General features: G+C 36.1%; 1 protein-coding gene and 1 pseudogene across 11 annotated transcripts in view; both read right to left on the bottom strand.

The window, feature by feature from the left end:
• The window catches only part of GRIA4 (glutamate ionotropic receptor AMPA type subunit 4), a 395,455-nt gene that overhangs the window by 150,931 nt on the left and 218,086 nt on the right, over nt 1–26,438 (bottom strand). The window lies entirely within an intron of this gene.
• On the bottom strand, nt 17,666–17,823 carry LOC135274734 (U4 spliceosomal RNA; annotated as a pseudogene).

The following is a 26,438-nucleotide window of genomic DNA, read 5'->3' as shown; positions in this document are numbered from 1 at the left end:
TATCACAGCAGTCACACTAATCCTGTTCAATTTAAAGTCATATCCTGGTACACCTCTACTTAAAATCCTTCAATAGCTTTCCATTTCCTTCAGGGTAAAAGAGTCCTTACAATGTCATTCTTCCTCTACTTCTTGGACCCCCTTTCCCTCTCCTTGGCTCCTTGCTCACTCTGTTCTGGTCAAACTGGTTTCACTGCCATTCCTCAGTCAGAGAAGGTATACTCTCTCCTTAGGACGTTGCACATACTGTTCCCTCTATCTCAAGTGCTTTTCCCTATAAAACTGTATGTTCCCCTTACCTCTTTCGTGTAGCACTCAAATGACAACTTCTCAATGAGCTCTTCCCTGAGACGTCCATGTGAAAAAGTAAATTTAAAAGATTAAATAACACCCTACTTATACACCCAATGCTTAGTACATAGTAGGTATTCAGTAAATATTAATTCGATGAGTAAAAGACAGTTGTTTGTATCCCTATTTGCTGTGACATTTACAGTTCCCAGAAGTAGAAATCTCTTTTTTGATAGCTCTAGCTTCTCATGGGAAGAATAAGATAGCCTGTTTAAATCTGAAGACTGAATATCCTAACTGGAGTGAGATCTCGTTGTGACTTTGGACTCAAGGGCTCCACGGTCTTTGAATCAACAGCAACAACAAAAATGGAGGCACCCACTTGGATTTCCCAAGTCTTTATTTTAACAAGTCAGGATGACAAAAAAAAATGTACAAAACCTGTAACCACCATCTAAATCTGCATAATTTATAAAAGGAAGCACTTCAATTCTGGAAAAGTAGGAAAGACATAATTTTAGAATAAAAACCCTTTTTCAAATTAAAAAAAAATAGTTTCCCAGAAAAGTCTCCACACTATCCTGATTTTGTACTGTGCCAACTCTGGCGGGTGGATCAGTAAGAAAGCTGGGTATTGGACTCCAGGCCCACAGTTCTTCTGTGGAGTGCCAGTCATCCACAGGCAGAACTGGCCCCTTTTGCCCACAAGGTCACACAAAGAGCATTGCTTGTCATCAAATGTCAAAACTAAAGGTTTAAGAAAAAGTGCTGATGAAAAGATGTTAGATGTAGAAACAAAAGTGAAAATAATGTTTTAAAGATTTAAGATTTTTTTTTTTTTTTTGGAAGAACCCACTCTGCACCTTATCTTCAGCTTAGGTGTCTGAATGTTGACTTACGTGACTTTTTCAGTGATAAATCATATCGGAGAGAAACGAGGGCAAAAGAGAAGCTATTAAGATACACAGAGGAGTGCTAATCATCTGAATTTTGCCATGGAGCAAACCAAATGCTTAAGGAAGACTGAAATAAAATTCAAATTTGTAAGGCTTTTTAATAAATAAGGAGCCATTTCTATACAGGCTAATTTGTTTGCTTGTTTTTAGAGCTTTCCTAAGTCATGGAGGGCAAGAGCATATTTTGAGGATTTAGGGCAGTTCATTATGAAAAAATTACAAAAGTAAAGAAAGGTCAAAACCTTTTGGTTAATAATAGATGAAAAGAGACAATTTCTGAAACCATATAAACACTAAAATGGAGAAGCAGTTCACATTCCACTTTCTTTAGGAGACTATAGCTTTCTAACAAATGCACAATTTTTCACCACATTTTGAGTCAGTGAGATGTTTGTACTATTTTAAGTTTAATAAAAGTTAAAGAGGGAATTCTGAAATTGTTTGAGAGCCTCTGAAGCAATTTTGGAAAGTCTTATTATATGGTATAGAAACTGCATTGCTCAAGCCTTTTAAGTCTGTGAGAGCATGGCACTGTGCCACAAATATTATACAGCACAACAGGGTGCCTTCTAAAATGCCTCACACACATACTGCAGATATATTTGGACATTTCTGTTAAAATAAGTCACTTTGTGTTCACTTACTGTATTATACTTATGAAGTTTCTATGAGTTATGCTGTCAAATTTGAGGAACAGTTTCAAAATTCTAAAAGAGAATCATGTAGATGCATCCGGTACAGAAAAATAAATGTGTTTTTTTGTGGGTAAAAATTGATTTTTGAAGATATCATAGCATCAGTGAGAAAATGCTTGTTTTCAAGTATCCAATAATTTATAATGACCTCAAAATTTGGTTCACTTTATAAGAAGAAACATGTATAGCCTAAAAAATGAGTAATAATCCTCAGAGATTATAATCTAGTATTCAAAGGAAATCAGAATCATTTGAAATATGGTAATATCATCTGTTACAATATGTCAAATATTAGTCAAATTGTTTTAAAACAATTTTGATTTATATGAAGTTATAATAACTTCATTTTGGTAATAGTAACATAAACAATCTAGAAGGTTCTAGTTATTGCAGACTTAAACAATTCAGCATTTGCAGAAAGTTTAGGTAAGGTAAGCTTAAATTTACTTTCTCCTTGCCTATAAATAAAATTTTGTAAAATAAGAAAATTAATAGAATAATAGAAAAAGTTTATTATGGTTAACAATATACTTTGGAAACATTTATTTATAATATAATAACAATACTAATTATAATTAATTAGAGAATTAACTAGAGAAACTGAGTATAAGGGCTAAGTATCAGCCATTATTGATGAACTAGAACTAGAATTAACTGTGTAATTTGGGGTTCTTATTTTTAACCCTTAATTTATTAATTGTCAGAAATTATTGATTGTGCTTATATAAGATTTTGATAAAGCATCATACAGAAATGTGTGTTTTTTAAGGAAGAATAACTTTTTCCCCATTTTATAGCAAAACAAAATGAGATAGCAATTACATGATCTAAAAAGGTAAAAAAAAGGAAGTCATTGTCATAATAGAAATGAGAATTGAGAGAATAGTATTTCCTTGGTGCTCATTATTTCAGTAAATATAATGGAAAACATATCAGGGATTTAGACATGAAAAGAAGATTAAAATTCATCCCTACCTATAAACAGCTCACACTACATCAAGGGAGGCAGGTATCCTACTCAATAGTGAGAAGGATGACAGGTACATAAATATCTTCCATACAAAGTGGAAAGTAGTACATATAATTTGAGAGCTCCAGGCACACTACTGCAAAAGTTCAGCAACAATATCCTGCCTCATTTTCTAGATTTAGTAGAAACTGCCACATAATGTCTGTCTTCATAATGTCAGAAAGGAAGGGAACTCAGTCTTGGCAGTAGAGGGAGGGCTGGAGGGGACCCATGCATGCATGGATGGGGTAGGATGTGGGCCCTGTCCATCTAAATGGGAGGAGGGCAATGAAGACACTGAGAAGTTGAAGAAATAGAGTGGGTGGCAAGATTCAGAGAAGTTCTCAAAGAAGAGAGCTGTGTTAGCAGGAGCTTGCATGCCAGTTTCATGGAGTGGTCAGGTTTCAGGGTGTGTCATTAGTCACTACACTGTGACTAATACTGCCCCCACGAGAGGCAGCATCTTTTTCAGTCTAGTAGTTCCCTGAGTTGGCTTGTGAGGTAGCAATCCTGCCTCAGGCAGATTAGAGACTCCTTTAAGAGTCAGATGGGTGTCAGTTCTTCTGTACCTGTTTAGCCAATCTGACCAATTTTGTTGGTAGTAAATTGGTAACTGAAGATTTTAAATAGCATCTATGAGAAAAAGCTTGTGTCAAGAGTTTATAATGGCAGAAAATTTCAGTTCCATTTATGGAAAGAAAGATTTATTGCTTAAAAAAAAAATAAAAGTCCTCAGGGATTTTAACCTACTAATCAAAGGAAATAAGAGCAATTTCAAAATAGTAATATTATCTGGAATAACTTTTCAAATGTTGGTCAAATTGTTTTAAAACATATAATCTGTTGCAATTTTCTTAGATTTTTCTGCAGGACCAGAACCAGAACTCTGCAGTAAAGCATTTACCTGGGAGCCATGGAAGTACAGTGTGTGTAACTATAAAGTAGTGAGCTGGATCTGCAAGCCCCACAGCAGAAGAAACTCCATTACTCTATACAGAATGAAATAAAACACACAGGCTACATCATCATGTAGAAAAAGGCTGATGTTACTGCTTAATTTGCAGAAATGGAATTTCCAGGTTTTAATTTAAAACAAAACATTTTAACTCACAAAAAGAGAACCATAATTATTTGATTAGGTGATTTTATCTTTATTAGAAAATAATGCTAGTGTTAAATAATTCTTTTCTTACCTTTATCTTCTTTTATTGAGCATTTTTATCAGCTTTTTAAATCAAAGTTTAATTTATTTTAGTGATTAAAACCTTAGTATAAATCTGAAAATTGCCGAAAATAGGTCAATAATTTTGAAACCAATCTAAGTAAAGTGTCTTCAAATAAGAGGAGCAGAGTGGGTGTTATCTCTTTAGTCTTATTAGGAGTATATTGGAAAAATAAGTGTAATAGAAATAGAATTCCTCATTCTGTCATGTTTTCTCACCCAGCACTACAAGACACAATAATAGCTCTTATTTGGTAACTGTAATATGTCGATACTTATATTTTCAATATTTTTTACTTAATTGATAAAAACAATAAATATCATAATAGAATTTTTTAAAATCATGCAAAATTCAGGAATTCTTGATTAAAAAAATTCTTCACACTGAGAGAACTTACTTCATAGTAGCGTGGAATAACCTCATTGAATCCTCATTGAGTTCCATACAGTGTTTCTCTTTTGCCTTCTGATTTCTAAATCTACTCTCCCCTTTCCTGTACTAATCTCACCTTCAGCAGTTGGCCTCATTGTTCCACTTCACTGAGAAAATGAAGAACATCTGGAAAGATCTGCCTCCATTATCTGTGGCACCACTGAACACTTGAATTCCACACTGTGCTCCGTATTCTTTCTTCAGTAATGAAGGGACCAGGTATGCTTCCTTTTTTTCCAATGTCAATGACTCCAGCTATGGTCTTGGATCCAATACATAAAGACTCGGTGTGGTTCTAAGGTGTAGTGGGTACATTCTCACTAATGAGGAAGCACTAATTTTAACTCTTGAACAATCCCCCACCCAAATCTCATCTGAAACTGTAATTCCTATTATCCTCACATGTCGAGGAAGGGACCTGATGGGAAGTGATTGGATCATGGGGATGGCTTACCTTATGCTGTTCTTGTCATAGTGAGTGAGTTCTAATGAGATCTGATAGTTCCTCCTTCACAAATGCTCCTCTCTCTTGCCTGCCATCATGTAAGACATGCCTGCTTCCCATTCTACCATAATTGTAAGTTTTCTGAGGCCTTTAGCCATGAAAAACTGTGAGTCAATCAAACATCTTTCCTTTATAAATTACTCAGTCTCGGGTATTTTTTTATAGCAGTGTGAGAATGAACTAATATATGCTGCTAGGTCAAGACTACTATAAAAATGTTGTTTGGGTTATGATACACAGAAAATATAAAATCAAAGCTATCAGAATTAGAAGAAATATACACACATATAATAAACTCATCCTTGTACAGTATCATTTAAGACTATTTCTCCAAGTGTGACTTTTAAATCATCTACATCAGAATTACTTAGTGTGCTTGTTCAAAAGAACTTCTCTAAGCTCTATACCAGATTTATAGAATCAGAATCTTTGGATGTGGGACTTACAAGCTCTCCATGTGATTATTATGGAAAATGAAGTTTGAGAATTCACTTAATATGATGGTACAGATAGTATGATCTACAAGTGTGCTGAGGTTGAAGCCTAAGAGGAGGGAATATGTTCATAAGAGAAGGAAGAAAGCCTGTCCAGGCGAGGTCAGAAAGAATATACAGATGGCAGATGGCAGGATGGTGAGGATTAGAGCTCCACCTATCAGCTAGGCTATGCTCCTCATATTGCTGTATCTCCTCAGGATTATTCTCAGTGGAATGGCTAAAACCTTCAAGTAAGCTACCACAAATGAGAGCATCACTATGGATAGCCTTCACATTGAAATTAAGTAAGGTGGTCCCAATATTAGTTCCTTCCTTGCCTCCCCAGCAAGATAAGTTGATCAAATAAAGCAAGTCAGCACCCAGTACTTTCTTGCTCCTTCTCTTCCTCTTCTATGCTTTAGATCTAATGGGAGAAGGGAGAAAGGAATACAAATTGATTGACATTTTAAGATCCCCATGCTTCTATGACTATTTTCTTTCCTTTTTCTCTAAGCCTATTTCTACCAGCTTAGGTCCTTAACTCTTTCCTGGAGAAAAGCTAAGGAAGCAATTAATGAACTGAAATTTTATTAATTCACAACACATTTTTGTTTTTACTTTTATCTCCTCCCTCTCCATTATGTTCCAAATCTTCTTTTTTTTTTTTAAATTGGCTTTTAGCTTTTATACTCAAACATTGTAAGACTCTTTAAATTGTTAAACTTTTTTCTTTCTTTTTCTTACCCAATTAATTATTGTCTTATTTTCTCATTTTTTTAAACCAAATTTCTCAAATGACTAGTATATATCTGCTAGATTCATTTTCTTATGACCCACTTTATTTCTAGCTCTCCACTTTAATGAGAAAGTGGTTACCTGATTGTAACCACTCTCTTATCTATCACCAGTGGTCACTACTTTTTCAAAAGTCATTCAATATTTTCATGTTGATTAAAAGCCGAGAAAGAATAATGTAGCTTAATATGTATCACCTGTGAATCCTCCTAGCCAAATTGCTAATGAATCACAGTTTTAGTGAAATAATCATTTAATAAAAATCCATGGCTTTGCAGATCTTAGGTGTATATGGCTGTCTTTCAACACCATTTGACTATGCCCACTGTTGAATTCACAGCTTAATTTGTTATTTATTATAATACAGGATAAGCAAGGAAAACCATGGTATTGTATAGTTTAAATATAAATCATATCATATCTAGCTGTCTTTTCACAGATTTGGACCTTTGTAAAATTTATAATATTGTATAAATATATTAGTAAAGACTATGCCGTTCAATGGTTGTACCACTCATGTATAAGTCAAATTTTGTGCAAATGATAATAGAATATTTTAACAGATGAAGAAAATTCTCTACTTACAAGTTGGCAATTTAATACCTTTTTTCTTTGTTCTACTTCAATTTTAAATAATAAGTATAAATTTCAATAATAACATTAAATAAAATATTTAAATAAATTATTGAATAATAAGAAACATGTAATAAAGAATGATATATTTCAGCTCTTTGGGAATTTCAACTTAATATTCACATTTCTCAAAAGTAGGGCTTACTTTGTATTTATGACAAAATAAAAGAAATCTCAAGTCTTATCCCTAATCTTATACATATATTGATTGAAACTCTTGAATCAAATACACTATACTAATGAACTATATTTACTAGGGTGATGTTAAAATTTATTGAAGACTATTTGCAGCAGGCTGACATTTAAACAGTCAGCCTAAATAGGTTTTCTCTTTGTTAGTACATCAACTTGCTGCAGGCATGCTCTAGGCCTAGATGTCTGCTCGAACCCACAGGGAACTGAACTTATCGGCTCATGCCACACAGCATGGTAGCAGTTAAAAAAAGGTCTTTATGTAGCAGGACAGTAATACTTACATCTGAAAACTTCTTTAAATAACTCTATGTTTCATTGCATATTTCTGGTGAAAGCCACATTTTCCATAACTTCTTTGATTCACTTAAGACCTTTTCCGTCCTCTTATCCTTAAAATGCCAGTATGCTTCCCACAGAGAATGCTAGCATGATTCTCCAAAAACACACTTAATTAGTGGAGTCAAAATGTAGCAGCTTGCTGCCATATGACACTCTGTTTAGTGAGGCTGTACTCATGTAATATCTGGGCTCATTTTAGCATGGAATTTAGCTTTGTAATGCAGGGGGACTGATGTATGAGTGGCATGCGATAATTTGGGATCCAAGCCCTATATGCCCTTAAATACTTTTCCATTGAGCTATTGTTATACTTGCACAAGTTAATTTACCATATTAGTACTCATTATCTTGATTAATTTTGACATTAAAAAGAGATTAAAGGATTGAGATATGGAGTAGTGATGTCTTTCTCTATATATCTCTGTATATTTTAGTGTGGAGACATAAAGACAACAACTTCTGGAACTGTGTTAGCTCCTCTGTCCATTCTGTCGTTTTATCTAATTACAGCTTATTCTTAAATGTTCCTACTGGCACACCAGATTATGTATTTCTAAAGTCATGCTAATTAACACATTTTATAATAACTATCCTTTACATTGGCTGTCTTGACATAATCCAAATAATCAGTAAATGAATTAAAATAGTCTGGAATGTAAAGGTATAGTAATATGACTGTTGATGCACACTGATTTCATTAAAATAAACAATTGAGACTCAGCCAGAAACCATGACTAGAGAAAAGCAATATAAATATATGTTGAATATGCAAAAATAATAAGGTACCAGGAGCGGAATATGATTGTGGATAGGTAAGAGAAAATGTAAGGGCTCTCTATTTCACATTTTTGATAGCACATAGCCAATCTGTACTTAAAAAAATAGAAACATGTAGTTAAGACTAAAATAAAAGCAGCTATAATGACTGTGGCCTCTTAGTATTATTTATAGTTTTTTTCCCTTAATTATAAGAGGACTCTTGTGAGAAATGTATTTTGTTGAAATTTATTTGAAGTTCATTAATTGCTTAGCCTTTTGTTCCAGTTTTCTTTTTTTCTAACACATTCAGGTTGAATAATTATTTTATGTGTAAAAATACCATTTTTTTAACTCAATTTTGCAAAATTATTTCCATCCTACCATCTATATCTATCTGTATCTATAGCTATATCATCTATAAATCTTCCATTATATTTGTATAGATTGATTTATCAAGTTAATAATTATGTTGAATAATTTAGATGTTACAAAGAGATGGAAGGACTGAGATATGGAATAAGAATATTTTTATATCTACCGTATGTATGAGAGAGAGACAGGGAGGGAGGTGAAATAATGTTCATCAAATATTAGCTCTGGTTATTTTTGGATAATAACCCTATTGTAACCCAAGAATATCATATGGTTTCTAACACCTGGTAAGCATCCAGTAAAGATCTGTTGTATGTGTGATAAGAAAGGAAAACTGCACAGAAATACAGTATGAAGAAGTGAAAACTCTCAGAATAAAGTTCTGTAAGGGAGTGCTGAAAGGGGGGTTGCCAAAAGATATGAGAATTTGAAGGAAACAGCAATGATAAATAGTAAAAAATATGTTTTATGATTACATAAATTTGAGATTTAAAGATAAAGAGAGATGTTTCTATCAGTAAAAAAGCATGTTCAATTTCAATAGCATCACTCACGGCAGAAATCACCAATTACCCTTCTTCATTGTTTGAGAAAAAATAACATGTTATTCTGAAACCCCTATCCTAGAAAGAGGAGTGGAATACAGTTACAAAAATTGCTGAAGGACAATGTCAGCCACCCTTGAGTCCCTGCTTCTGCCACATCTTTTCTGCTAAGGCTGATAACTGTAAGACAGAAAACTCCTGATTTAGATAACCCAGGTATCTCCATGGCCGAATGAAAAACAAGGACTTGATCTTTAATATAATTGAGCAGCTCCGTGGAAACAAAACTGAATTGGGAGTCAAAGGACATTTCCACTCTGGAATAAACACTTCTTTCGGCTTCAGCTTGCTCATCTGTAAAATGAAGATACTAATACCTGCCCTACGCACTTCAGAGAGTTGCAGTAGAGAATAAATTAGATAAAGTAAGTGAATATGCTCTGTAAGCTGTAAAGCACTACACAAGGCAAACTTATCATTATTTAAGGTCATCCTAGATGCTCCACAGCAGGGAGAAAGAGAGAAAGAAAAAGCAGCTTTTCTATCCATTAACACCTTGTCTCTGGGAGACCCTCAGAGAGCTTGTGTAAAGACAGTGATAGAAAGTTAATCACCCCTGTGTTAAGCAGACATCTTTGCATTCATTTTAAGGAAACGGCTTTTACTGCTGTCTCATTCCAGCAGATATATGTCAAGTTGCTGTGGCTTTCTGACTTCTCTGTCTTAGAATGCTTTACTGGATCCTGCTTTTCTGTTGCATACATTGCAGGGTTATTGTTTCAGGCTCTTCTTCCCGAACCTGTTTTGCTTTGATGATCTCATCGATTCCCTGGTCTTACCTGGCTCCAAATCAACATCTCCTACTATCCATTACATATCTAAGTCTGGAAGTTGCACAAGCCCCTCCAACCTGGCATGTCCAAAGTAGAATTCACTGTCTTCCCTGCTACCCTGCTACGCTTACTTCTCTTGGGTTTTACATTGCTATTTACTTAGTGTCCCAATTTAGAAAATACAGACCCAGGGATTCGGTGGATGGTTTTGCACAGCACAACTCTGAAGGGTGTCATTCACATGGTGGCATCTCAGAATGGAGCCAATGCTATGCAGAGCATAACTTGCAGAGCTGAGGATTGCAACCCTCCCCAAAACTCTACCACTTGCTCCCCTATGTCAATGGTTGCTCATTCCTTGATTTTCTACAATAGAGAAGAGTCTGTGGACAATTCACAGTTTACCAGAGGCATTCAATTTAATACTCCTGACACTTTATAATGTTTCTCCCTTGATGAATACAGGGACAATATTCTGAGCATGGATTGTTATGTATGAATATTGTAACACAGGAAGGATTTTTGTATTCATTTTAAATGCACATTTTAACACTGCATACAAATGAGTGTTGTGTGTGTATTTAGTAAGGAATCTCCAAAGATAGCCCCCAAGAGTCCCCTTTTCCCATATGCTCATGCTAATCCTGATGTCATGAGGTGGAGCTTATTTCCTTTCCCCTTCATCTGCATTGGGCTTGTGACTAGTTTTGGCCAATGAGGTGTAGCCAAGAGAGATGCAATTGAAGATTTGCTAAGTGCTTGCACACTGTAATTTATCCTTTGAAACACTCCTTCTTGGAACCTAGATGTCATGCTTTAAGAAAACCACAAGGAGGAGAAAAAAGGAATATTGGTTAATAGACCCAGTGGAGATACCAGCTGAGAGCTGGCACCAACTTGCCAGTCCTATGAAAGAAACACCTTGGACAGTCTAGCCCAGTAAAGTACCCAAATAACTATAGAACTAGCCATCATTACAGGAGCAGAACTGCTCAGCTGAGTCAAGTCATCATAAAAAGTCTTTAGAAATAATAAAGGCTTTTTGAAGTTATTACATTTGGTGTGGTTGATAGATAAATATAGAAGAGTGTGTGTGTGTGTGTGTGTGTGTGTATTTATATAATTCACCTCTTTTAGGTGTCTTTTTTTTTTTTTTTTGAAATAGAGTCTCACTCTATCGCCAGGCACTAGACTGGAGTGCAGTGGCACAATCTTGGCTCACTGCAACCTCCGCCTCCCGGGTTCAAGCAATTCTCCTGCCTCAGCCTCCCAAGTAGCTGGGACTACAGGTGCATGCCACCATGCCCAGCTAATTTTTGCATTTTTAGTAGAGACGGTGTTTCACCATGTTGGCCAGGATGGCCTCAATCTCTTGACCTCGTGATCTGCCCACCTCTGCCTCCCAAAGTGCTGGGATTACAGGCTTGAGCCACTGTGCCCAGCCAGGAGTCTTAAGATAAAGACAGAGAAGATCACTAGCTAAAAGTGACATATACACTTTTGGTTGAAAATAATTCTCTGCAATATTCAGTAAAACTACCTGTTAAGGCAGTGGGAGAAATAATAGAAAAGAGGAGGAGAAGGCCCCAGAGATGAGTCAAACAGAGCCCTTTGGGTGGAGAATAGCTCTCCTAAGCCAGGCTTCTGCCTGTCTTTTTGTGTTATTCCTATGTCCAACTGAGTAGATAAAACTTCAAGCAAGGAAGAGGATCCATGACTGAGAAGCTTCAAACATTTCTTCCACTTTGAAATTTCATAAGTAGACATCCTACTATCTGCTCACCTGTACATAAGACCAGAAAACCTACTGAGATCTAGTTTGTCATCTACATGGCTAGTGCTATCATCAACTCTATTGGGGCTATGAGTCAGTCAGCAGAGAAAAGTTTGTCTTTCTCCTCCCAAGTCTTCATCTTAAGTAGATCCTCCAGATTCTACATAAATAGCCTTGAGATAAAATATTCTATATTTGAATAAACTTGAATAAATTTTAGTTGGTATTTTGAAATCCAAGTCCTGCACAATTCCCACGTCCACTTTCACTATTTTAGTTTGTATCCTCATCATCTTTGAGATAAAGTCACTACACTAGTTTCCCATAGTCACCCTGTCTATGGTTCCTGTTTTATTATATCAATAATCCATAATGCTATCAGTGATATTTCTAAAACACAAGTCTGTCACCTCACTGCCCATTTAGAAAACTTACTGGTGAAATTCTCGGCATACAGAATGGTATAATTGTCAACAGCACTGGAAGATCTTGGATGTTATGCTAAGTAGTTTAGTTTTATGTAGCAGACAATAGAGAATCAAAGTAGTATTTTGAAACATCCTTTCAACCCTTTCAGTATCAGATTTATGAACTGCTTTTGATTTTAGCCAGGTCTACCAGTCTGCTAGTTTTCTTTTATAGTAATGAAAATAATTTTCTGCAGGCTTCTATTTTTATACTTTTCCAGCTCTCTTCTGCACATTTTCTCATTCTCCAATTCACATTCATTCACATGCCTCCCCAACTCAGCCCTCCCTATGCCTATCTCTCCTTGAGTCTATAATTTTAAACTTATATATGAATAAAGTAGGTTTCTGCTTCTCTCTCTTCAATTTCTATCATCTACAGAAAGTGGAACCAGTCCCAATGGATCACATACGTTTCTCCCTTTCCTTCAAACCTCTCCCCAAACAGATATCAGCACCTTTGTTGTTATATGTTGACACAGTGTGGGAGAATATGTCTTCTTACAGCTGGGCCACTTTAAGTGGTCCCTCTGGCACTAGGACTAATTCTCTCTGGGTAGGTAATCATGTTTCAATTTAAACTGCCTGGCAAAGTCCCCTCATTTTCCACAAACACAATTACAATGGCTGTTCCTGGAAGCTAGCAGTCCTTGTTACTTTTGTCACTGGTAGATAAGGGTGGTAATTAAAATCATTCCACAGCCATTCGCTGAAGTATCCTCAATTTGTGGCAGATTGGCTGAGTAAGAAGATTAAACATTAGGAGGCACTTTTTTTCTTGACTCTATGTAACTCCTGCTAAAGAGCTAGTCATTGCTCTTGCATTGCCTGGAAGTTGGGGTGTCAGCTCAGAAGAGACTTGATGTTTCAGTTCCTCATTTTAGACATATCCTCAGTTCAAGTCTCTCTCTGCCTTACTGATTAGATGGCCTTCTGCAAATTACTAAGTCTTAATGAGCCTCATTATTCTCATCTATAAAAGGGTTATAATAGGATCTGCTGAGCAGTCTGTGTGTGTGTGTGTGTGTGTGTATACATCACTGGATATAGCACACAATAAATAGCAGCTTTTAATGTTAGATGATTCTGTAACCAACCCCTTTGCCTGTTGCAAGTCTGCCTGGGAATACTTGGAGCTCTATCTCTCCTCTCCATTCTCAAGTTTTTAATTTTTAATATCAGCAAGCCATTCTTTCTGGTAAGGCTGAAAATTGTCTCTGAACATTTGGAGTGCTTTAAGTAACTGAACATAGGAATTTTATATCAAAAATTGTATCTGGTGACATCCCATGGAACAAGAAGTAGACCCCAAATATATAAGGCTATGATGATTTCAGGTAACCCATTTCCCAGTAATTGTATTACTGCCTCCTGAAAATTTTGTTAAACCATGTATGGAAAATCAGATCACAGGCCTCACAAAGAGTGAAAGCCTGAAAGCCTCATACTCTTTTTTTATGAAAACACTGGGATTCATTTCACCAGTCTTTCATCTTCTAGAAAGTCTCCTGACTGGCAAAATGTCATGTTTAAATCTGTCCTCATTTTGCATTGTGACTAAGTGCAAACTTTCCAAAGTGTAGTTTTCATCCATGTTGGCAGCCTCAGATAATACCCTGTATTAGCTGTCTCAGGTAGGAACCACCAGTGCTGCCAAGGTAGCATTTCCAACATGTGGAATTATCTGGGTACATATTACATACAGGGGTAGTAGTGGTTAATGTGACAACTACAGTTTCTACTGCATCATAAGAAATGTGTGCTTGGCTATGTCATTTGTTCACCTTTAAATGTCTTTCTGGGTTCATTCTGAGCACAGTGGCTTTTATATAGAAAAAAACAGTCTTGGAGGTTTTATTTTCCCTCTACAAACGCCCAGAGGCACTAGTTCAGTTAAGAAACAAATTAAATTTTGTGAAGGAGAAATAGTAATATGTCTGAAATATCCAGAGTTGTTCCCCTTCAGCTGCATTTTAAAATGACTAAACTGATTTAATTCACATTTGTGGTGTCAATTGTCAGATTGGAATAAGATCTTGTGGACTTATCTTTAATGACTAAAAATAGTATGGCAATAAAAATTCTACTAAAAATGCTGCCCTGTTCCACTGATGGTATCTTAACAAAGCATTACATATAAAAAATGCTTGCCACATGGTTTTTAAATATTGTGCACTAAAATCCTACTTTATACCAGAAACATGTCAAGTTTTTGGCAGAATCTGATTAATTATTGTATCCTTGCATACATAGAAAGCACATTTAGTTGATAATCTATTGACTTAACTAGCAGTTGCTGATTTAAAAATATTTATACAGTATAATAAAATGGAAGGAGATTTAATAAATGCATATTTTCCCTATTTGGTAACCCCACTAATTTCTCTTCTGTTCTTTTGGTGATGAAAATCATAAAATAATCAGCAGTTATACTGCATAGCTCTATTTCTTCTCTAGCTCTGCAGCACTGATGAATGGAAGAAAATTTTGACAGTTTTTTTTTTTGGCTCTCATTATCTTTTCCTTTTATGAAAGACAGTGGTACCAGAATATCCACACCATTCTCTTTTCTTTCATCCTCTGACTGTAAAATAAAATTATAGAACATTTTAGTAAACCTCTGAAATGAAGAAGATTTATTTTAAGATAAGTTTCTTTAACATGAGAAAGTTTTTGGAAATAGAAATTCAACTTCAGGTTATTCCTCCAATTTATTGCCTTTTTTCCTTCTAAATATTTTCTATTCTGCTTAATAGTAATGAATCAGCAACATAATTTAACAATCTCCTCTAAAATAATGTCACCGATATTGATATTATATCACATATAACAAATATTATTTTACTATGACAATATTTTCTTAATTCTTAGTCTGAATGAATACTTTTGGAAACTTCTCAGGTTTCAAGTAGAAACTATGGAATTACCCAAACCTGGAAACCATTTTCACTTTATGATTTAAAGTGGGAGCCAGAAAAACTTGTTAGCTTGTAGGTAGTATAAGGTTCAGATCCATCACAGTTCTTGACAATTTGGCAATGCAGCTGGAATGCTGAGAGGTAGGGCTTTCTGGATGAGGAAGAATGAAGGTCTCACAAGTTGATGAATAGAATTTGGAAAAAGAAATCCATAGGTATCCATAACAAAGATGTTGACTAAACCGTATGTCAACCAGGCTATACAAGGTTCTTCAGTTTATTGCCTATTAATGAGAAGGAGTTGGAGTGGTGGTTGCTGACCAAATAATAGGAAATAGGATCAAAGACAGCTGCCAATATAATGCCGTAGTTGTTGTTACTCTATTTCGCACAGGAAACTTCCTTGACAATTTGTTGTTCGATCTCAGGTCTACCCAGTTGTAAAAAGTATTAGGAAGATTCATTCTGTGTAGGCAGAGGTTTTCCCCTATCAGAAAACAGTTCCAAATTTGCACACCCTCGCTGAGTGGGAAAGGAGAGAAATATGTGACTTCTGAAACCAAATGAATTGTAAGAACTTAGTCCGATTTGCTTGGAAGATGAGAGAAGCATGCAATTCTTGTTAAAGGTGAATGTCAAAACCAAGGCCATCTAAAGGCTTAGCTTCTCCTGCAGTCTATCATGACAAACCTGGATCCATTCATAGAAGACAATAAACTATCTAAGAAGCATTTCACAGTGAATACTGGCTGCTGTGTGGAAGCTTTGGTCCTCTTGGATAGATGTCCCTGAGATAGACAAGTTCCAACTGGAAACCATAGATGAGACACTGACTAGTTGTCAGGCTCTTATTGTCCTGGATTTGGTTTGTAATGCAGATGCAGGTGTCCTGTGGAGAATGGGAGACTGATCCAAAGAAGTCTATGAGTCTAATGGCTGCATAACTTGAAATGAAAACTGAGAGCAATGTCTTGTTTTCGTGGCATAGAAGCCTTTTCCCACTGCAACCCCTCTCTCTTCACTCTACATACCCTCTCTCCCATGCTACCTCAATTTCAGCTGCTGTAAGGAGAAAGATGTTTAGGGGCAGAGCTGAGGCCAGCCTGTCCTCAGGGGGAACTGAAGGATATACACACACATCTGAGTATGCTGGGAGGCAAGGGAATCAAATGTTTAAGGCTTGGTTGGATACGGGGCCCACCAGATCATCTGGTACTGCTTAGGAGAGGGGTCATTCAAATTCAACTGATGGGGTTTTGGATGGAATTCACCATGGAAAGGGAAGCTAATGTGGTGCTGTGAGTCAGTTTCTTTGGGCAAATTTAAGGTATTATTTTTGTGGCTTCCACTGCAGAATGTATAATTGGTATTATATGCCTGTACTAGGAATTTCATAAATACCAGAAGGGATCTCCCAATTGAGAAGAGCCACAAATAGGCAGGTGTTAGTACCTTTAATGTCCCACAATCCTAATGACCCCATGAGCTAAATGACTGTGACTGATGATTTTGCCAATTGGATCCTCTGGCAAAAGGAGGCAGCCTTCACCCAGAGGCACTCCTAAGGGGTATGGAACTCTTTGTCTTCTAGATACAGATACCAGGTACATGCTTTTGTAAATTACTGGATTCTGGTTAAAACTGAATGTCTGATGCATAGAAGCTTCGTGGTCAGTCTAATATCTCCATTTTGGGTTAAGTCAACTTGGACTCAATTGTGTTAAAAGATGAAAAAGCCCAGCAATCCTCAATTGTTAGATAGAAATGTTTATTCAAGAACCTAACCAGCCTGGACCCAGCAGCATCTCAGCTTTAGGTAAAAAGGAAGCATTCCATTGCCTGAACCAAATCCCTGGCTCAGCAGGATGCCCAGTTGACAGCAGTTCCCTTAAATGCCTAGGCCTGGTTCAATAACTGTTCAGCTGCGCTGAAACCCAGTGATGTCCCCTGGACTGCTGCAGCTGTACATATGCAGCGCCAGTCATGCAAAATCAAAAATGAATGTGGCCACTTGGCTCAGTGGGCAGAACTCAAGGCTGTTCTCATAGTCTTGGCCAATACTCCCCTTGATGAATCTTGTTATAGTTTTACTGATTGTTGGGTGATTTCCATTGGCCTTCCTTTTTGGTTTGAGATTTGGAAAACTAGAGACTGGAAGAGTAATGCTATCCATCTTTGAGACCATAAATCGGGTTAACAAATTGTGGCTGTTGATTGAAGTCTCTGAGTCGCTCACTGGCCTCAGTGACTAACAATGGAGAAAAGATTATTCTGTGATGAGACTGACTGGAATCAAAGTCTGATCAAGCCTGTACCTCCTGGATGGTTACCACTGCTCCCTGGAGGCATCATTATACTGGCCATAGCAACACATCTGCCATTGTACACTGGGCACAAAATAAAAAGCCTTAAGTATCTCCAGCTGTAGATTATGTACCCCACAGATGGCTGTGGAGATATTTCCAAAATAAGGCTATTCTTGATTTCTTAGGAGACCTTCCTGGAGGAGTAACTGACTTGCTATTTATGTACATTCTGTTTTCAATTAGCAATAATCGTGCCTCAGATAAACCTCACTGGCTATGATACTGCCACTGCACAAAGCTATTTATGTACATTCTGTGAGGAAATTATTAGTTCCAGGGAGAACAATATATTGTAAAAATATAATCATGTTTCTCCACATGGCTCAACTATAGATAATATTTAAATAGGCATAGAAATGGGAACACCAAATATTGTGATGGAACTCTATTGTAAATATTGGGGAAGCAACATGTATATGTGGGTGTGTTTTGTGATAGTGGAATAAGCTGTTGAGGAGCTAAATCTTCATCTTCCATATTAGGAAGTCAGATATTGTCTACTAAAAAATTAAGAAATAGTAGAAAATGCTATTTGGGAATAAGGAAGTATATACACCATAAGAAACAACTAAAACAGCTGAAAGTGATTGCCTTTGAGAGTGAGAATTGGGATGAGCAGGGGGTGGAACAGGAGGCTGTGAGATGTTCTTAAGGCTAATTAAACTGTTTGACTTTTAAAACTATATGCCTACTGTATTGGTCGGCTAAGGCTGCCATAACAAAACACCACAGCCTGGATGACTTAAACAGCAGAGATTTATTTTCCACAGTTCTGGAGATTAGAAATCCAAGATCAGGCTGTCAGCAGGTTTGGTGTTTTCTGGGGCCTCTCCTCTCCTTGGCTAGCAGATGGCCACCTTCTCTCTGCATCCTCACAGAGTCTTTCCTTTGTGCACACACACCACTTGTCTCTGTGTGTCCAAATTTCCTTTGTATAAGGACATCAGTCAAATTGTATTAGAACCCACATTAATGGCTTCATTCTAACTTAATCTTATCTTTAAAGGATCATCTTTAAATACATATTCTGATGTACTGGGGGTTAGGGTTACAACATATGAATTTGAAAGGGGATACAATTCAGCCCATTAAACATGTATTAATTTAAATAATAAAAAATCCTGTCTCAAAAACTGCATTTAGATTTAAACCATATAGAAGGCAATAGTTATCTGGGGCATCAAACTCCATTGTCAGCTCCAATTACAATATCCATAGATCATATTATATACTTTGTTCATTATGCCAAGACTTAGAAACATTTAATTTTAGATTTATTTATCATGTTTCAGATAAGATAGCAGTAACCATAATATCTTGCGAGAATGCCACACCACTCTTTTCATCAGTTGTATCCACTTGATTCTGCAAAATATCCTTTCCACCACTGACTTTCTTGAGTTCTCATCAGCAGTTCTTCAAGGCTCTTATCCATGGTTCTTTTTCCCGTTTCCTGCATTTTTTTCTTCTCTTTTTGACTTAGTACCTTATTTTTTTCCACAAGAACCTAACAACAGAATTCTTGTTTGTTCTTGTAGAAGAAATTGGATGTTTATGACAAGAGAAGAAAAAAAAGAAATCTATGTCTTTGGTCGGTAAATAGTGGCTTCTGTAATTCAAGCTGTGTTCCGTAAGTCAAAACTAGCTCTGGTTAAATGTGCTGGGGGACATACATGAATCTGCCAACAAATATTGTGATTCCAAATGAAGTTTTGTAAGCAGTAATTTGAATCCTGCTTTATCACAATGTATTTGAGAAGATCCTGACAGAAATCCTGAACAAGATTAATAGGAAAATATGAAACGGGATTTAACTAAGAGAGTTAATATATTGCCTGGCACCACTATCATTCTAAAATAGCAGAAAACATTGGAAGAGCCTATAAATACATACTGAAAAGAACTCAGTACTTACAACATGATAGAAGAAGAAATGTTCAGAAGCATCAATTGTATTAAAGACAGCAGAAAGATAATAACCAAAAATACGTTTAGTCAACATTTACACCATATTCAGTCCTTGCAAATAATTTCCTTGCAAATATTATACATGCCCATAAGAAAATCAATTTTTGTTATATACTTTTGTGACATATTGACCCCATCTTCTTTTTCCAGATGGTTTCACTTTCTTAACTGGAATTATACTATTATTATGTTAAGAAGATATTAACACATACCGTAAAGATAATTAAATTTCAATTCACCATATTTTGTTTTAATTAATTACTCAATTACCAAAGCACAACAGAATTTAAGTAAAATTACGTGAACATATAATTGAAGAAGCACATGAGCAAATATGGTAAAAGGAAAATTTGGGTAGAAAAGTCAATGCATTCCCTGAGGACCCTACCATTTGTCAGACATTATGCCAGACATTATGCTAAGTGCTACAGACACATAAAGGTAATTAAAACAAATTTCCCTCTTAAGACTTTGCAGCCTACTTGGTGACATTGACCTGCATAAGCATAAACATTTATAGTGAGTGTCTAACTTCCTCTCATTTCCCCCCTCATAATTCTGTAAAATCAAACTGAAAGAAAACAGAAAGGTCTTGAATAAAAGAGACTTCATGTTCTTTTACTCAAAGACCCACTCTGATTTCCTCTGGGGTAATAGGCCTTGGGCAGCACTCGTAGCTATATGTCTTCTGCCTGGCATTTGAACTTTATCTTGATTATTACTGCATACCAGTCATGAAATTATATTAATATTATTTGTCAAGTTCCTTATTACTCTGAAGAAAGAAAGATACTACAGGAGTTAAAATAACCCTATGTCTACAAAGGCATAGCCTGGCTTAAAGCTAAGCATTTCAGTTCCACTTATGCTTTAGGTATTACTGTCTCTTTGTAATGCAAATTTTTCTACAGCTGAAGGATTTTCCTGGTTCTGGGAACCTGTGTGGCAAGCACAGCAGAGACTAGCTCATCTTCAATGTGCAATAGTTTTGCTGCATTTTGTGGGAACCTTGAAGCAGCAGTGAGATCAGCCTAAGTAGGCTTAATATAATAAGTTATGGTTTGTGCCAGCCGCTGGCCTAATGTGTTAGGTGTGTGTGGGTATGGAGAATTTTTTTAGCATAAATTTTATGGAAAAATTATGAATAAGAAATGAAATTTACAGAATTCAAATTATGAAGACTCTCTGATATAGTTTTGGATATTTATCCTTGCCCAAATCTCCTGTTGAATTGTAATTCCCATGTTGCAGGTGGGGCCTGGTAGGAGGTGTTGGGTCATGGGGGTGGATCCCTCATGGTTAGGTGCTGTCTTTGCAATAAGTGAGTTCTCATACGATCTGGTTGTTGTTAAATGTGGCACCTCCTCCCCTACCCTCTCTTGCTCCTGCTTCTGCCATATGAGACACCAAGTCTCCCTTTGCCTTTCATCATAATTATAAGCTTCCTGAAGCCTTATCAGAAGCCAGGAAGATGCCAGCACTATGCTTTCTGTACAACTGTGAGCCAATTAAACATCTTTTCTTTATAAATTATCCAGTTTCAGTTATTTCTTTATAGCAATGCAAGAACGACTTAATACCCCCTCTCACAATTTCTTCAGAGGGAACAATATTGACAAAATCAAATTGCTTCAATGCAATTTTTTGATTTTCCTTTGTTTTCCTATATTACTATTATTATTTTCTGAAACCATGCTCTAAAGTACAACGTTGGAGTCTAAGCTTTTATCTTACCATTTTATTGAATGTTGAAATGGAGTGAGAATTCTCTTCTGGATGTCTAAATATTCAGTGAAATTTCAAATTGAACAGAAGGTATGAGATTGAGGAAGAGAAGTCAGTAGTGCAGTCAATGGAGAACCAATTTAAATACAAGAACAGTAACAAAAACTAATAAACATTCAGGCCTCATATATCATCATGGAAATTTTTCCTCTTTTTTCTATTCTTAACAGCCTGCTGACCAATTTTTGGTTTGGAAAATAGGACAAAGATTGCATATGGCATATGTAAATCAGCAAAAGTTACATTTCAGATTGTGGAGTCTAAGTAAAAATTTTAGTGACTTCTTCTGTTGTTCCTTAAAGAGCTATTACATCCCCTATGACCCTGTCTCTAAAGAACTTAAAATTCAGTGAAATTAACAGATTGCTATAGACTATGAATCACCTACAAACAAAAATAAGAGATAAATGGAATAATAAATAAATAGAGATCAATGGAAATAATCAGAAAAAAATAATTCTGACAACATAGATGGAAAACTTATGGATTTGGAGCATTTTACTTGACAGTTGAAGGATGACGATTTTCCTGTAGAAAAAATGGCAGAAAATTCATTTCATATGTAAGACTGAGAGAGCATTGCATATGAAAACTGCCCAGTGTGATGCCTGGCATGGGGGAGCCAGTCAATAAACATTTTTTTTCCCTATGACTAAAGGCGAAGGGGGTCCATGCCTGGCATGTTTAAGGAAGGGTTATTTAAAGAGCATGTCTGGAGTGAACAGTTTGTGAAGGAATGATGGAAAGAGACAAGATGTCCCAATAGAAAAAGTTGTACTTTGAATCTAAAAATGGTTTCCTTTACCTACTAGGTAGGTGATCTTACTATCTAGGCCTGAATTTCCTTATTTGTGAAAAGAGGATGATTTCAGTTTCCTAGGGATATGGTAGCAAAGTGCCACAAATTGAGTAGTTTAAAACAACATAGATTTATTGTAGGGGCTAGAAATCTGAAATCTGCTCCCTCTGAAGGGCCATGCTCTCTCTGAAGCCTAGAGGGGAGTCTTGCCCTGCCTCTTCCTAGCTTCTGGTGGTGTGCTGACAATCTGTCATTTTTTGGCTTGGAGCAGCACAACTTCAACCTCTGCCTTTGTTGTGACATGGTGTTCTTCCTGTGTATCTCCATCTTCACATAACCATCTTCTTTAAAGGATGCTAGTCATACTGGGTTAGGGGTCCATCCTGCTCCAGGATGGCTTCAGCTTAAGTCATCTTCAATGACTCTACATCCAAATAAGTTCATATTCTGAGGTAATGAGGGTGAGAATTTCAACATATTATTTTTTAGGGGGACACAATTCAATGCATATCAGGGATAGTCATATCTATTTATTTCATTGTGTTGCTGAGAGGTTTAAATATAATAATGTATGATAATATATGCATATTATAAAGTAAAACTTTTCATACAATTTTGTCTACCTTTACCCCCTAACCAGGAGAGTTTCATGTGCCTATCATCCCTCAGAAAGTAGTGAAACTCCCACAAATGTTATATTTGAACTATGAATATGAAATATAATTATTCTTCAACTGAATTTTTGGTACACTGTCAATGATACCTAAGATTGTATTTTTCAGTAAGAAAGTATACTTTTCTGATTGCTTGTAAAGATGCAATTAATGAGAGTTAAAATTAATTGAGTGCATGTTATGTGCTGAGTACTGATAAGAGTGATTTATGAGAATTAATTGTCACCAAAATAGGCTTATGATCATTCTTATTTTGGCAGATGAAGAAATGGAGGTACAGAAATATTAACTGCCTTACAAAAGGTCATATAAATAGTAAGAGTTAGAGCCAGGATCCAAAATCAGATAGTATGGTATTAGACCACAGGTTCTCAAATTCTGCCCTATATGTCTTTCAATCAGAGCATGCACATAAATAAGTAAAGAGTCGTTTCCACTTTCTACCCTTAGTTGCCCTAGTTCTTGAAATCATAAATGTTTCACCATGCCTCAAAGGACAAATTTTATACTAAAATAAACTGACAGAGTCCAAAACCAAATGGCTGCTTTTTCAGTCCTTAATCCATGTACATTGGAAAGATGAAGAGAAAAATGGTTTCCATTGACCTGATTTCCTTGTCTAAAATGTGTAGTCATGAAATTTAACCTAATTCATATAGCTTGATTTTGTTACACACACATAAAAAATTAAATTAGAAACAAGAGATTATTTAAATTTTAAAAGATATGACTTCTAAAATCCCAAATCAAACTGGTAGCAATTTTCAGAGGCCTACATTAAATGTATGTCAGTATCATGGAGTAAAGGTGACTTATGTCTGGCTATTAGCTCAAGCCCTTCTGTGCCTGCCTTTTCTGTCCTGCTCCTTGCCCTTTGGCTGTTTGGTTCCTATTATGCCCTCTTCAGTGCACAGGAAGGGAAGATGTCAGTATGTGAAAGTTGTATTTGTCATGTCATTGCTCTAGGCAGGCATTTTATGCTTTAAGGTGACAAAAACTTTATTCAGAGTATGTTTGTGAACATTGCAGGAATGGTATCCATCTGAATTATCTGTCACTACTATTATATGTAATAAAATACTAATTGAATAGTTGGAGAAAAATAACATAGGAAGCAAGCAAGATGAAAATTTATTTATTCTTTACCTTTGAGTATTAGTGGTTATAATGGATGGAATTATCACTAGCCAGTCATGCAGGTATTTTGCTGTGTAGTAGGTTCCCCAGGCCACCCTCTGAATTTAAAAACATATATAATAGTGAAGTAGAATTCATCTCTACCCTGAGCAACAGACCTGCACTTCTAACACTCTGTGGGATATGTGCATGTGAGGGTGACACAGGCAAGTTCTAGCTCTTTAGGCTTCAAACCAAACGTTGCCTTTTTCTAACCAACACCTGGGACTCAATTTATGCATTCTGGGGATTTCCTGTGCCTGTCTTCTCTTCTATACCTATAATTTGCTATCTAATCCTTGAAAAATCTTTAGCTGTCTATTTTAGTTTGTTCACTTTTTATGACCCAAACTGTATTTTTAGCAATGTTGATTCTCCTTTGTCTTTCCAATTCCACATTTATTTCTGTTTATCTTTCTTCTTACACTACTTTCCTGAGCTCTAATCCAGAGCATTTATATCTCTGCTCTGTGTTCTTGCTTTGTGTAGGTGCTTGCTTTAATAAATTAAAATACTTGCCATACTTTCCACTGGATTCAATTTTTGGTGCATGTTCTTTGGCTGTTTTTCATTGTGCTTATAGATTTCTATGTTGAAATAATATGGTTTCTCATTTACACTGATCTTGACTACTAGAAATATATTCCTTTTGTTAATATGTAAGATTAATTAGAAGGCACAGGTAGGCAAGAAATACTCTATAAATATAACTTATTAGTGATATTCTATAATATATTCAAAATACACATCTTACAAGAATCCACTGAATTTACAGAAAATATTGGTAATTATTTTTAAATGGAATTTATCCTATCATTTATAACTATCACTGTGAGATTTATTGAAAATTTAAAATGTCCTCTTTACATGACAATATTTGGAAATGTATGATAAGCCTGACACATCTTCCTCTAGTTGTAAAAGGAATGAATAGAAAAAAAATTAAAAGCTATTACTTTACTCTGGACACAACACTGAGCTAGTTTTCAAATTTATTACTATAAAGCACCCAAATGTTTTATCAATGCTATAAGAATGCAGATGTGTAAATACCATGAGAACACAAGTTTTTGTCATTACTCTATGACTTGTGCGTAGAATAGCCATGGTACATAATAGATACTCAAAAACTCTTAGTTTCCCTTCTAGGTTATTCTGTAAGTAGAATGTTGCTTTTATTACAATTCGCTACTATTTCATCAAATAAATTTGAGAAAAATGATGATTTACCAATATTTCATTTAATCTCTATGGCCTACTAACACGATAGATACTATTAATATTTCCCCATTGTAGATGAGAAAGTTGCAGCTTTTAGAGGATAAGCAACTAGGCTAATACAACAAAGCTAATAAGTGAAGAGGCTGGATTCAAACCCCAGAAGTTCGGTTTCAGATCTTACAATAGTTAGTTTGTTTGTTTTTAAGAGCAGAGTCTCTCTCTGTTACCCAAGCTGGAGTACAGCAGCACATTCATAGCTCACTGCAGGCTTGAAATCCTGGGCTGAAACAGTCCTACCATCTCAGCCTTCTTTCTGAGTATCTAGGACTATGGGCATGCACCAACATGTCAGGCTAATTTATTATTTATTATTTTTAATTTTTGTAGATATGGGGTTCTCACTAAGTTGCCCAGGCTGATCTCAATCTCTTGGCCTCAGATTATTCTCCTGCCATGGCCTCCCAACGTGCTGGGATTATAGGCATGAGCCACTGCACTCAGCCAGAGCATGAGCTTTTAACCACTATACTCTTCTACTGTTGGAAGTAATCTGTTATAATATGTAAGACACTATGAGATGTCATGTATTAGGCTGTTCTTGCATTGCTATAAATATATGAGACTAGGTAATTTATAACAAAAGAGGTTTAATTGGTTCATGGTTCTGCAGGCTGTAAAGAAATCCTCTGCTTCTGGGGAGGCCTCTAGAAGCTTACATTCATAGCACAAGGTGAAGCAGGAGTTTGCATATCACATGGCAAAAGCAGGAGCGAGAGACCAAGGGGTGATGTGCTACACACTTTTAAACAAACAGATCTCATGAGAACTTGCTCACTATCATGAGAATGGTACCAAGAGGGATGGTAGTAAACCATTCATGGGAAATCTACCCCATGATCCAATTACCTCCCACTAGGCCCTACCTCCAACAGTGGAGATTACATTTCACTATGAGATTTGGGTGGGGACACATATACAAACTATATCAGAACACACATGTATTAATGCTGTTTTTAAATATAAAAAACTTTACAAGACAGTTGATATTTTCCTGATGAGAAGGCCAATGCACAGAGAAGTGAAGTGCCTAGCCCAGTGCCGACAGACCTAGGGCAAGTGGACAGAGATTTTGGGAACAGGAAATCCAAAGCCCATATGTTCTTATTATACTGCATTGCCTCTTGTTACATCATGCTATCTCACATACATGCAGAGTGTGAGTTGGGGGTCAA

This window comes from Aotus nancymaae, unplaced genomic scaffold (assembly GCF_030222135.1).
Source record: "Aotus nancymaae isolate 86718 unplaced genomic scaffold, 86718_ANA_hifiasm-v0.15.2.pri h1tg000012l, whole genome shotgun sequence".
Lineage (NCBI taxonomy): Eukaryota > Metazoa > Chordata > Mammalia > Primates > Aotidae > Aotus > Aotus nancymaae.
This window is presented reverse-complemented; position numbering and strand designations above follow the sequence as displayed.